At 43.1% G+C, this 12,930-nt stretch overlaps 1 long non-coding RNA gene across 1 annotated transcript in view; it reads left to right on the top strand.

Moving 5' to 3' along the window:
- The window catches only part of LOC144581465 (uncharacterized), a 29,472-nt gene extending 16,807 nt beyond the window's left edge, over positions 1-12,665 (top strand). Inside the window, exon 2 of the long non-coding RNA XR_013532326.1 lies at positions 11,903-12,665. This is a non-coding gene — a long non-coding RNA (uncharacterized LOC144581465). The remainder of the gene's footprint in view (positions 1-11,902) is intronic.
- The last annotated feature ends 265 nt before the right edge of the window (positions 12,666-12,930 follow it).

The raw sequence follows: 12,930 nt of genomic DNA on the forward strand, positions 1-12,930 counted from the left end.
ACACCCATTGGAAATTTAACTGGAATCACACTGAATTTATGAATTAACTTCTAGAGAATTGACATTTATAACGTTGAAGTTTTTCATCCACAGAAATGGTATAGCTCTTCATTTATTTAGGTCTTTAAAAAATTTCTTAAGGTCATTTTATGTTTTGCTATATAGATGCTTGCACATCTTTCATCATATTTATTCCCAAGCATTTGACACTTTTGGTATAATCCTAAGTGATATATTTAAAAATAAATCTCTGTTTCTTGCTAGTATGCAGATGCATAACTGATTTCTGAATTTTGATATTTATCTGGGAAACTTGCTACACATACTTTTAAATTATAACAATTTTCCTGTCGACCCTCTTGGATCTTCATCCTAGGCAATCGTACTCTTCATGTTACAGGCTGTTTTATTTCTTCTTTTCCAATCCTTGCACTCTTTATTCCTGGTCTTGCCTTTCTTTGGCTACAGGGTTCTGCACAGTGCTGATCAGCCAAGAGTGGCACCCATCTTCCTCCCAATCCCAGAGGAAGGGATTTCAACTTTTTTTTTGAGACAGAGTCTCACTCTGTCACCCAGGCTGGAGTGCAGTGCTGTGAACTCGGCTCACTGCAACCTCCACCCTATGGGTTCAAGTGATTCTCCTGCCTCAGCCTCCCGAATAGCTACAATTACAGATGCGTGCAACCACGCCTGGCTAATTTTTGTATTTTTAGTAGTGGCAAGGTTTTACCATGTTGTCCAGGCTGGTCTTGAACTCCTGACCTCAGGTGACTGGCCCACCTTGGCCTCCCAAAGTGCTGGGATTACAGGTGTGAGCCACTGTGCCTGGCCCCAACATTTGACTATCAAATAAACATTTATGGATTTATAGTTACCTTTTATCAGTTAAAGGACCTGTTCTACTTCTACTTTCCTATATTTACTGAAAAAAATATGATGTGAACTGAAGAATCACGAGGTTCATAAATTTGTAAAGGAGAGTTTTACTTCTCATAAAGGGTTGCAGCCGTAGGTCAGCTATCCTGCAGGCTGGGAAGCACAGCATCCACACCGAGAGCAGATGCTTGGAGGGAGGGGAAGAGTAAGTCAGGAATTCATGCTGAACAGGCTGGCTAAGTATGCATATTCAACACATTATGGGAGGAGTCATGAATATTCATGACAGGCAAAACATACACAGTTGAGCCTCACACATTTTCATGGGTCACATATTAAAAACAGGCAGTGTTGGCACCATCCATGGGTGGAGTTTTAGGTCTTCTGATGTCTAAAGGTGAAATGGAGAACAAAAAAACCCTCACTGCGGTTTCTCTGTAAATTGACCCAAATTACTCAAGAGATGGTCAGTTTTCCGAAAGGGATATTTGTCAGTGGTGACGAAAGCGAAAAAGGGAGAGATCATTTGGCTGAGGCCTCAGGTGATTGGCTAATGATTGTCTGTTTCTTGTTTTCCAGAGCTAGTTTCTGCCTATTCCTTAGGAAATAATTCTGGTTAAAGATTAATAAGGAAGGGAGCATACTGAGGTGGGTCCGACCTCCTATCCCGTCATGGCCAGAAACTCAGTTTTTACACACACACACACACACACACACACACACCCGCCGCCCCAACACGCATACACAGGAAATTTGAATGAAATCACATTGAAACATTTAATGTACAGGTCAACTTCTAGATTATTGGCATCTTTATAACATTGAAGTTTTTAACCCTGGGGTCCTCTTGGCCAGGAAGGGGTCGATTCACTCAGTTGTGGGGCTTAGAATTTTATTTTTATTTCTCAATGAATAGATGGAACTTTATTAAATACTTTTCTGCCTTTATTAAAATGATTTTATATGACTAAAATTCTTTGTATTTTTAATATGACAATATACTTCAATTTGGAACACGTTCAATTTAGTTATGGTCTGTTATCCCTGTTTTATAAACTGCTGGGTTCAGGTTGCTAATATGTTGTTGGGGATTTTGTGCCTTTATTTGTAAGCGAGATCAGCCAGCAACTGTCCTTTCTCCTCACTGTTCGTTGGATTCAGGGCGCACAATCACGCAGGCCGTGCGACCTGTGTGGGAACTCTTCACTCTTTTACCACTTTCTGGAAGAATTTCTCCCCTAACGAGTAATCTTTGTGGGAGGGTTTTGAAGTATACATTTCATTTCTTTATAAGTTATACAGTTATTCATATATACCATTTTTGTGTGGGGGTCAGGTTTGGTAGATTTTGTTTCTCCTAGGACTGTGTCTTTCATCTCTGACTTTAAATTCATGAGAATAAAGCTGTTTGAAAGATCCTTTCATCAACTTCTCACTGGTTGTGGGCTAGAGGCCGCCCTCTGCAAGATGGTCTTCTTCATGGGCAGTTCACCGTATAGCTCATTCTGCAAGGCCACCTGCAGGAGCTTCCTGATGATGTGAGCTGGAGGGAGCCTTCTACATCCTGCACCCTAATCCCAGAGGGACAACCTCTGCCCTGCTTTATCAGTTACAAGTGAGCTGTAGGTCCTGCTGACATGGAAGGGAAGGGGATGACACAAGGCATGGGCCATTGGGGGTCACCTACCAGAACTCCAGGGAAGAGTGAACACCCTGCTGCCTCAGGACTTTGTGTGACTGCAATGAGAGATGTATGTAACCTGTGCAATCTTTTTGGAAATATATTCTGGAAATACCGCCCCTGGGTGCTCTTCAATGTGCACCCAGGGGGAGTATTTGCAAAGTCATGGCCACAGTGCAAGTGTTCTCAGCTGGGGTGGTCTGGATAGGGAGGCAGGTAGAGTGGGAAAGGGGTGGGATCAGGCCAGGCTCTGTCCCCTGCTGGCTGTGTGAGTTCCTCCTGCAGGGCAAAGGTGATGGGCTGTCACTCTGAGATTTGGGCACAGGCTGTAAAAGGCTCTCTCCAGCTCACACCCGAAGGGGCCCCAGCCCTGTCTCTTCTCTGTCCTTGGTTAATATGCTAATGTGCCCAGGTGTGCCGGGAAACTGGATGGCTATAGTCAAGACCTGCTCTCAGACCAGGAGCGGAAATGTCCTTGTTAGCAGACATTAACCTGCATGCACAAAAAATACAAAAATCAGCTGGGCATGCTGATGTGCACTTGTGGTCCCAGCTACTCAGCAGGCTGAAGTGGGAGGATCACCTGAGTCCCAGAGGCAGAGGTTGCAGTGAGCTGAGATTGCATCACTGCACTCCAGTCTGGGCGACAGAGCAATACCCCATCTCAAGAAAATAAATAAATAAAACAAAAATGAAAAATGCTCAGTAAAACTCAAACTTTCTATTTTTTGGATTCCTGTTCAAAATTGGCAGTGTGCTCAGATTGTTGCAATCAGGTGTACCAGTCGTATTAGATGCTCTTAAAAAAAACAAAACCCAAACTTTTGACTTGCTCATGCCCACATTTCCAGGAATAGTTCACGTAAATGTTACATTAGCGTGACATTTTGGAAACTCATCCACGCTGTGTGTGCTGATTTTCACTGCCGAGTGGTCTTTTGTTTATAGATGTGCTACAATTTGTTTATCCATTTGCAGATAGATGGACATCTGGGTTGTTTTCATGTTTTTGATGGTTGTAATTAAATGCTTTTAAAAGTGGACAGTATAATTTTAGAAAAATAAAGATGTTTATTATTTTCTGAAAAATGTGTGTTATGCTTGTTGTAATATAGATAGAAAATAGAGAAAAGCATAAACAGGAAAAAAAACTTTATAGTCCCATAACAGTTTTAACCTATGATGATATTTTGCTGCAGTTTTTCCCAGACTGTTCAGTATATGTGTATGTAAGTATGAATGTTGTGGGAAGTAGAAAAGTTCCTTTTTAAAGTTTCCTTTCTTGTTAAAGAATAAATATGCTAATAACTCTTCATTAAGCCCTATCCTATGTAGCTGTTAGACATGCCATGCTTACAGGCATATAGTACATTCGATGTCCTTGTGCTTTAACCAAGACATGTGTGCCGGACATGCTCACAGGCATGTCCCAGCCCCACATTGCTTTTACTTGTCTAGAGAAGTTTTAAGTTATTAGTCAATTGAGTTTTAGTTTAGATTGTGAAGTCTGGCTCCGGCCAACGGAGATCAGACACAGCAGTAAGGATGACCCCAGATGCGTAAGGAATAAATTTGTGTGTTTTTCTTTGTTTATTGTACTCTTGTGGCACAATGGCAAGCAAAGCTACCCTCCTGCAGTCCAGGAAGTAAAAATTGCATCGCTGAAAAATCCTTTGCCTCAGTGCTAATTTTTCCTTGAGACACCGAGCATCTATTTCCAACAAATGTATATAAAATTGTCAAAATATGGATCATATTGCAAATGCAATTTTGATTTCTACCTTTTGTTAAAAACACAAAAAACTTGGGCACTTCCCATGGCACAAAATCAGACATTTTGTGCAGATTGGACGGGTCAAATGCAGATCCAATGGTGTCATCTTCCTGCTCACATGCCTGGTGGCTTGCCATTGCCCTAGAGCTATGCCGTCAATTTGACAGTCACAGATGGTAGATGCTATTGAAGTTTTATTCAGTTAAAATGTAGAATTCAGTTCTTCAGTGACACTTGCCACATTTCCAGGGCTTAGTAGCTGTGTGGGGCTACCACCCTGGTAGCCAATATTTTCCCAGCTCTTAGTTCTGTGTGGATGTGCTTTTGGCAGTCACTTTCCTCATCACTGCTTCTGGGTGTGGTTGCTTTTGGTTGCTGGAGGGACTCTTCAGTCCCTGCAGCTTTCATGGTTCCCAAAGCTTTGTCCTGGGACATCTGGCTTTGTGCTATGGAAAGTGCCCAAGTTATTAATGATAGAATCCATCTCCATCATTCAATTAGCATTTATAGAGGCTGCTTGCTCTTATCAGGGATGGGGCTTGATGCAGGGAGCTCAAAACCCATCTCCAACAGTCAAGCTTGCACCCAAGTCCAGAGCTGTGCCTTCCTCCCACCCCAGGTTCCCGGGGCTGCCACCACGTGGTCACAGGACGAGGGCTCCATTAACCCTCCTCGGAAGGACTTCCTTTTGCCCTTGGCTCCCTGGCCTCCTCCCTTCCTGATGAAATTCAGTCTCTCCAAGGCCTGTAAGCTGGCCAGCCTCAGATGCTGACGTGCTGTAACAGCTCTTGTTCCTTCCAGCACTGTGCGACCCTTAATGAGTTAATGAGCAATTTGCAAAGGGCCCCAGGAGCTGGAGAAAGGCTTTAAAAAGGATTGGGTATGACTTGGGTGTCATAGTTACAGAATTCCTTAAGACCACAGTTATCAGTTTAAGAAATTATCTTTTCCACTTCAGTACATTTTGTTTGGTTCCCTAGAGAGGAGGTCAGGCTAAGGATTAACCACGTTGTGGTCTGCCCACAATATTTAAATTCCAGATTAACTTACTCATATTTTTCATGGCCTCTTCTGTGACAGCTTCTTTCCTCTATAGTTACTTGCTTAGGAGTTGTTACAATAATAAAAAATTTTAAAATCATTAAAACATTAGTTATGAGTTACAATTAGGGAATCCATCACCTCCCCAATGAAACTTACCATTAATAAATGACTGTGTTACATCATTCCTGGGCTGGCTTGCCTTTCTTTTAATATATGTAATTAGGTTTTTATTTCTCCCAAAGTGAACAGTTCAGTTATTAAAAGTATCATATATATGTGGTCTAACTCGTCTGTTTCCGACACTGTCAGTCCTGATTCAATGTATGTTGGTGACATTGCATCTCAGTGACAGAAAGAGATGTCAGGGACAAGCATTGAAGATGACAAGATGTAGCAATCAGAGTATTAGTATGATGAGTATCCCAAGGGCAGGACCACCACCCACACTCCTGCCCCTCAGCACACCTATGCACACGCACACACCTGTGCGCGTGCACACACACACACACACACACACACACACACACACGCCTGGATGGGCCGTCCTGATGACATTGTCCCACAGCTTGAGAGCTGGGAAGGGAATAGCTTTTCCATCATGAACAAAATGACTTCACATCAGGCCACTGCCCATGCCCCTGGGGCTGAAGAACCTGCATGAGGTCCGGGACCTGGGTTGGCTGCGTTATGTTGTCCATCAAGAAAAATGATGAGGCAAGTCTCAATCCTTTTAGGAGCTTTATTTGCCAAAGTTAAGGACATGCCCAAGAGACAGGTCTATGCCTTTCTCCGAAGATGATTTTGAAGGCTCCAAATTTAAAGGGGAAAGGGCAGAGTATTGAGAAGCACACAGTTATCACGTAAGAGGTGGGTAGGGAAAAATAGTCATTCATGCCTTTGTCTGGCTCAGCGAATCTGCATTTTTAATTCTTTTTTACATAAGATGATATAGACAAATGGGGCAGAGGAAAAATGCAGAGAATCTGCATTTTACATAAGATAATATAGAAAAAATGGGGAAAGAGAATGATCAGATATGGATTTGTGTCTGGGGTGCAGCGAGGTGATGTACCTGTAGACATAAGCCATCGATTTACATTGCCATGGTGAAATTTTAACAGAAACACGTTAAAAGATCTTGCAGCTCACTAAGAATTTCCCTGTGGGCAAAATATGGGGGAAGCATGTAGCTTTTTATCTTGTAGTCATTTTATTTAGGAACCAAAAAGGGGGAGGCAGGTTTGGGTGATCCAGGTCCCAACTTGACTTCTCACTCTGGCTTAATGAGTTTGGGATCTCAAGATTTAATTTCCTTTCACAATGTTCAGCCCTGGAAATGTGCAGGGAGAACCGAGGGGCTCAGTGAATATCATCAGATAGAAAAGCACCAGTATCGGTTCTGCTTTTGTCCCTTGCACAATGGTTCACATGTCTCGTCGCGTTTAATTTTGCTGAATGGGGAAGGAGGGAAGGGGCGCTTGGATCTCGGTCTGTACAGGCCCCAAAACACAGGGCATGTCTTTAGGCATTTTTGCATCTCTAATGTGAAGAGCTGCCCCAGAACTGCAGAGGACACCCTGGGAAATAACCACGGAGGAGAGGTCATTGGCAAAGTAGCCTCGGCTCTGTCCCACGTGGCCGAGGCTGTGCTGCAGCCCCACAGGACTCTTGTCCTAGGCAGGCACCAGGACGTGTGGCTCCACACCACACAGACAGGGAACCATGGCCTCTGAGAAGTGGAGTGTCTTGGAGGCCGAGGGAAGAGAAAGTGGGAAACACTGACAGCCAGCCACTCACAAGAGGGCAAAGGAGAGGGCTTCTCACCTGCCACTTTTGATGCCATGGCCAGAGGGAGCCCTCATTGATGGCAGGGACAAGCCTCCAGCCAGTCTCTGCTGGCTGACAGCTGGCTCTGTTGGTCTGAGGCCCTGGTTACTTCCTGCTGATCTATGCTGGTGACGTCATCAAGCTCTTGGAGGTAATTTTCTGCTCCATAATGTCAGCCCATTGCAGCTGGCCTGGAGCCTGCAGAGCCAGCTTTGTTTGAAGGCTGGGACAGGAGAGGGGGATAAAAATGTTGGCTAAGAACAAAAACCAAAAGAAACCCTTTTCTGGTTGAGGCCAGAGCCTGGCATATTGGTGCCTCCTTCCGCCACCAGTCCCTATTTAGGGTACAGGCTAGTCCCCTGAGGCTGGAGAATGGGTACACCAGGCTCCCAGGGGGTAATTCTTTCTCCTGGCACCATCTCCCTTGCCCCGAGATCAGATTCTTCCCCCTCCTTGCATGGGGGCTCCTGACCCACCTTTGGAGGCCCCAGACTTCCCATGGCAGGCGTGCTATAGTTTTTTTCTCTAGGCCCAGCGTGGTGGCTCACTGTAATCCCAGCACTTTGGGAGGCTGAGGAAGGAGAGTCGCTTGAACCTGGGAGGTAGAGGTTGCAGTGAGCCAAGAACATGCCACTGCACTCCAGCCTGGGCAACAAGAGTGAAAGTCTGCCTCAAAAAACAAAACAAAACCAAGTTTCTTTACTAGTCCCTATAAGAATTGTGAAAAACCATATACTTCATTGTATATTATAAAATTAAAATGTCATCATAAGCTTATAGAGTTATGAAGAATGTACTTTTTAGTATGGAGTAAAGTTGACCCTCATCTTCTTCTCTTTAAAAAGGCATGCATTATTTTTATTTACTTATTTATTTTTTAAGAGATCAGGTCTCACTCTGTTGCCCAGGTTGGAGTGTAGTCGTACAATCACAGAGCACTGTAACTTCAACCTCCTGGGCTCAAGTGATCCTCCTGCCTCGGCCTCCCAAGTAGCTGGGACTATAGATGCACACCACCAGGGCTTGGCTAATTAAAACATGTTTTTTGCAGAGATGGGATCTCACTATGTTGCCCAGGCTGGTGTCCAACTCCTGGTCCCAAGCAATACTGCTTTGGCCTCTCAAAGTGTTGGAATTACAAGCATGAGCCACTGGACCTGACAAAATAAATCCATAAAATTAATAGTCAGAAATTTTATATAATTACATCATTTTACATATGTACAGAGTTTACATATTTAGGTCATCAGTATCCTTCTTGAACTCATATTTGTATCCTGATTTTCTCACAAACTTCTGTCCGAAATGATGTATTTGTTTGTTTGTTTGTTTGTTTGTCTGAGACTGAGTCTTACTCTATTTCCCAGGCTGGAGGGTAGTGGCGCCATCTCAGCTCACTGCAACCTCCATCTCCTTGGTTCAAGTGATTCTCATGCTTCAGCCTTCCAAGTAGCTGGGATTACAGGTGCATGCCACCATGCCCGGCTAATTTTTTTTTTTTTTTTTGAGATTGAGTCTCCCTCTGTCGCCAGACTGGAGTGCAGTGGTGGGATCTCAGCTCACTGCAACTTCCAACTCCCTGGTTCGAATGATTCTCCTGCCTCAGCTTCCTAAGTAGCTTGGATTACAAGCATCTGCCACCACGCCTGGCTAATTTTTGTATTTATAGTAGAGAGGGGGTTTCACCATGTTGGCCAGGATGGTCTTGATCTCCTGACCTCATGATCCACCCACCTCAGCCTCCCAAAGTGCTGGGATTATAGGCATGAGCCACCTCACCTGGCCAAGTTTTGTATTTTTAGTAGAGACAGAGTTTCACCATGTTGGCCAGGCTGGCCTCGAACTCCTGACCTCAAGTTATCCACTTGCCTTGGCCTCCTAAGGTGCTGGGATTACAGGTGTGAGCCCCCCACAACCTGCCAAATGACATATTTTTTTATGGTTGGAAACTGTAGTGGGTTGAACTGTGTCCCACCAAAAAATATGTTCAAGTCCTAACCCTTGGTACCTATGAATGTGACCTTATTTGTAAATAGCGTCTTTGCAGATGTAATTAAATTAAGGATCTCAAGATGAGAGCATACTGGATTAGGAGGAGCTCTGAATCCAATAACTAGTATCCCTATAAGAGAAAGGAGAGGGAGAGTTGAGAAACAGAGGCCTACACTGAGGGAGTACAGCCACATCAAGACAGAGGTAGGGAGTGGAGTTATGTGGCCACAAGCCAAGGGATGCCTCAGCCACCGGAGCCTGGAAGAGACAAGGGAAGGTTCTCCCCTGGAGGTTTCGGAGGGAGTGTGGCCCTGCTGCCATCTTGGTTTCAGACTGTTGGCCTCCAGAACTTTGAGTAGATAAATTTCTGTTGTTTTAAGCTACAAATTTTATGGTAATTTGGTATGGCAGCTCTAAGAAACTAATACAGGAACATATGCAATAATTCAATAGAAATTGAAATAAAATTCCTCATGATTGTAGTTTCCAAAATTTAAAATATAGATTTTTTTTTCTGGATTTAGTTGGTAGTACAATTATTAAAGCAAAGCAATAAAAATGTATTACACATTGTGAAAAATACTTTTAAACACAAAGAGTAAAGTTTTCTTTAGAAATTAATTTTTTTGACATGGGTGGGACTTTTTTTAGTTCAATTAGTTCAGATATCTGTAAGAGAAGAGCACTTACTGTGGAAGTATGATAGAGTTGACCATTGCTTGTAATCATATTTTGGATCTCTATCTCCATCTCTAGCTGTCTCTATCTCTGTCTCTTTCTGTACTTACTAAGACACTTTGTTCATATATACAAGCATATGCGTATAGACATAGTAAGTAAAAAATAGGTAATTCACTATGTTTTTGTACTACTTCTGTGACACATCAAATAAACACATAGTGATCTATTGTCAAAAATAATTTTAACACATTACCAACTTATAACTCAATAGATCTGCATTCAGTTTTTTGGAACGAAGAAAAGCAGAGTGGAAAAAGAATTTCATACCTGACCCAAATAATCATTGACTTTCTTCGTAGCATTTTGTTCCTTTTTCATGTTTCAATTCCTTCTTTGATCTCTCTCCCCAACTTACCTTTTATTCTGGATCTCATAGTTCCAAGATCTGTAGTTTGGGGGAGATGACCTCTGCTGTTTGTCATTTCTGCCATCTCTTGCCTGTGGAGCTCATGGATCACCTGTTTTGCAATTTTGGATTGTGAACCCATATTTGGTGGGACTTTAATCTGGGAACTCTGTGGGGTCTGGATTGAGGTGCTTCCTTTCAGAGACATTGAGTTTACTTCTTTCATGTTTCTGGGGAGCCACCAAACCAGGGACATTCATTTCTTGGCTTGAGGTTTCCTGGATGATTTGAGTAGTATACATTCAAAGGCCAAACTCATACTAAGATCTGAGATGATAAACTTTCCAGAGGGAATATTTCCAGCTGAGAGCTGGGACCAAGAAAGACATGTTTTCTTGCTGTCTCCCTTTACCAGTGGGTGGATTTTTTCTAATATCTTCTGCCACTGAGTGTGTAGCTCTTGTAGGGTCCTGGGCTTTATATGGCAATCCCAGTTACAATTTTCCAACATTTGTGGACGAAGCCCTTGTTCTGTCCCCACAGGGCCGTTAAAACCCAGCCCTCCCGGGAACAGCGAGCTCAGCATCCCTTTACCTTTCCTTAGGCAAGAGAAGTGCCCTGTCCCCAGTTCCAGATCAGAGCACACAGACCACCCTAACTATAGGAGTGAGCATGGGACCCTAGCTGGCTAATCTGGTTCTTTCATAGAAATTTGTATCTTGAACTGAGACACACAAAAATGGAGAAGGGTGGGAAGTGAGCCCTCCTGTAGAAAGTTCCCGAGAGCTGACCGACGGGGCCCTTCTGCTGAGGACCTTAAGCTTCTCAAGACCTTAAGCTTCTCAAGATATGATTTGGCTGTGTCCCCACCCAAATCTTGACTTGTAGCTCCCATAATCCCTATATGTCATGGGAGGGGCCTGGTGGGAGGTAATTTAATCATGGGGGTGGTTACCCTCATGCTGTTCTCATGAATGTGAATGATGAGACCTGTTGGTTTTATGAGAGGCTTTTCCCTCTTTGGCTCAGCAGTTCTTGCTGCTGATTTGTGAAGGATGTGTTTGCTTCCCCTTCCTCCGTGATTACAAGTTTCCTGAGGCCTCTCCAGCCATGCTGAAATGTGAGTCAATTAAACCTCTTTCCTTTATAAATTATCCAGTCTCAGGTGTGTCTTTACTAGCAGTGTGAGGACAGACTAATATAGCCTGGCTGCCCAGCTTTTCCATTATGACCATCTACTGAATAGCCTTCCAATATTTTTTGTTTTAAGTTCACCAGATTCAGTTTCCCTAGCTTGCAACTAAAGAGCCATACTGATAAGCAATTCCTGCTTAATAGCATTTTATCCCAGGGTTGTATGAAGGAAGCAATGACTCTCAAGATGGGTTTTGGTCAGGCTTGACTTCGAGAGGGGCCAGCAGGCAAAAGGATGCATAGATCGATATGGAAACTCAAAAGTAAAAATATATTCTCTTATTTTCCAAATAAACTGAACTGTACATAAAAACTGTGTCGAGTGATGAAATCAGTAGTGCAAATAATTTAGCGAAACATTCTAAGAATGTTGGAGTCATCTGATGTAGTTTTGAAATGACTGGCACAATCTTTGGTTTGCTTCCAGATGTCACCAAATGGGGCCCATGTCTGAACCTTGATTGAACGTATGAAGATGCACTGAGCCTTCTTGTGACCATCGCGTTACGTAGATGAGGGCTGGCTCCTGGAGGGTCTCCTGCTCTCCACAGTATTGCTCATGAGAGGGAACCTTGCTCAGATTCTGCTGAACTGGCTGCAGTGAATTCGACAGCGCTTAGCTCTTCTACCACTGTTCAGAGAAGACCATCTTAAGTACATGAAAATTGCTTATTGGTATGAAAGATTTATTCAGTTGGCCTAATTTTATTAACTCACATTCAACCCACAATCTGTCATTCAGTCAAATTTTATGATTCAGTAACTTGAAGGAACTTTTGGTTCAATGTAGTCTTGCTGGGCATGATGGTGTGACCCTGTAATCCCGACAACTCTGTAGGCTGAGGCAAGAGGATGGCTTGAGTTAGGGAGTTCAAGTCCAGCCTGGGCAACCTTGTCTCTTAAAAAAGAATTCAATGTATTCATTCTCTATTCTCATCATTATACAGTGCGTGCATTTTTGTAAAATGCATTCAGGCAACCTAATGGTTTTTCTCTTAGAATTGATATTTCCATTTGTTTTGTTTCAATTGGAATATCACAGTCCATCAGTGCTGTGACAGTCTGCTCTGTTTTCATGAAGATTTTCATTGTGTTTTGTATGTTCAGTCACTTTTACCATTCCTCAGATTAATCTATTATTAGCTTTAACAATGGAAACTTTCTTCAAATAAAGCCACATCTCTAGAAAAGTTTTCATTTTCCAATGTTTAATGACTTTCACTTCACAATTTCTACTGAGGTGAAACGGCAAAGCCCAGCAAAGTTCCCACTCTGTCTGCAGCCGCACCCTGGAGCCTAAATAGCTTTCCATTTTTCATTATTTTAATTTCCATTTTCCACACATATTACTTACTCCTCTCTGAGGTTGATTTGATATTTGGTTGAAAACATAAAGTTACAGCCGGGCGCGGTGGCTCAAGCCTGTAATCCCAGCACTTTGGGAGGCCGAGGCGG

This window comes from Callithrix jacchus, chromosome 1 (genome assembly GCF_049354715.1).
Source record: "Callithrix jacchus isolate 240 chromosome 1, calJac240_pri, whole genome shotgun sequence".
Lineage (NCBI taxonomy): Eukaryota > Metazoa > Chordata > Mammalia > Primates > Cebidae > Callithrix > Callithrix jacchus.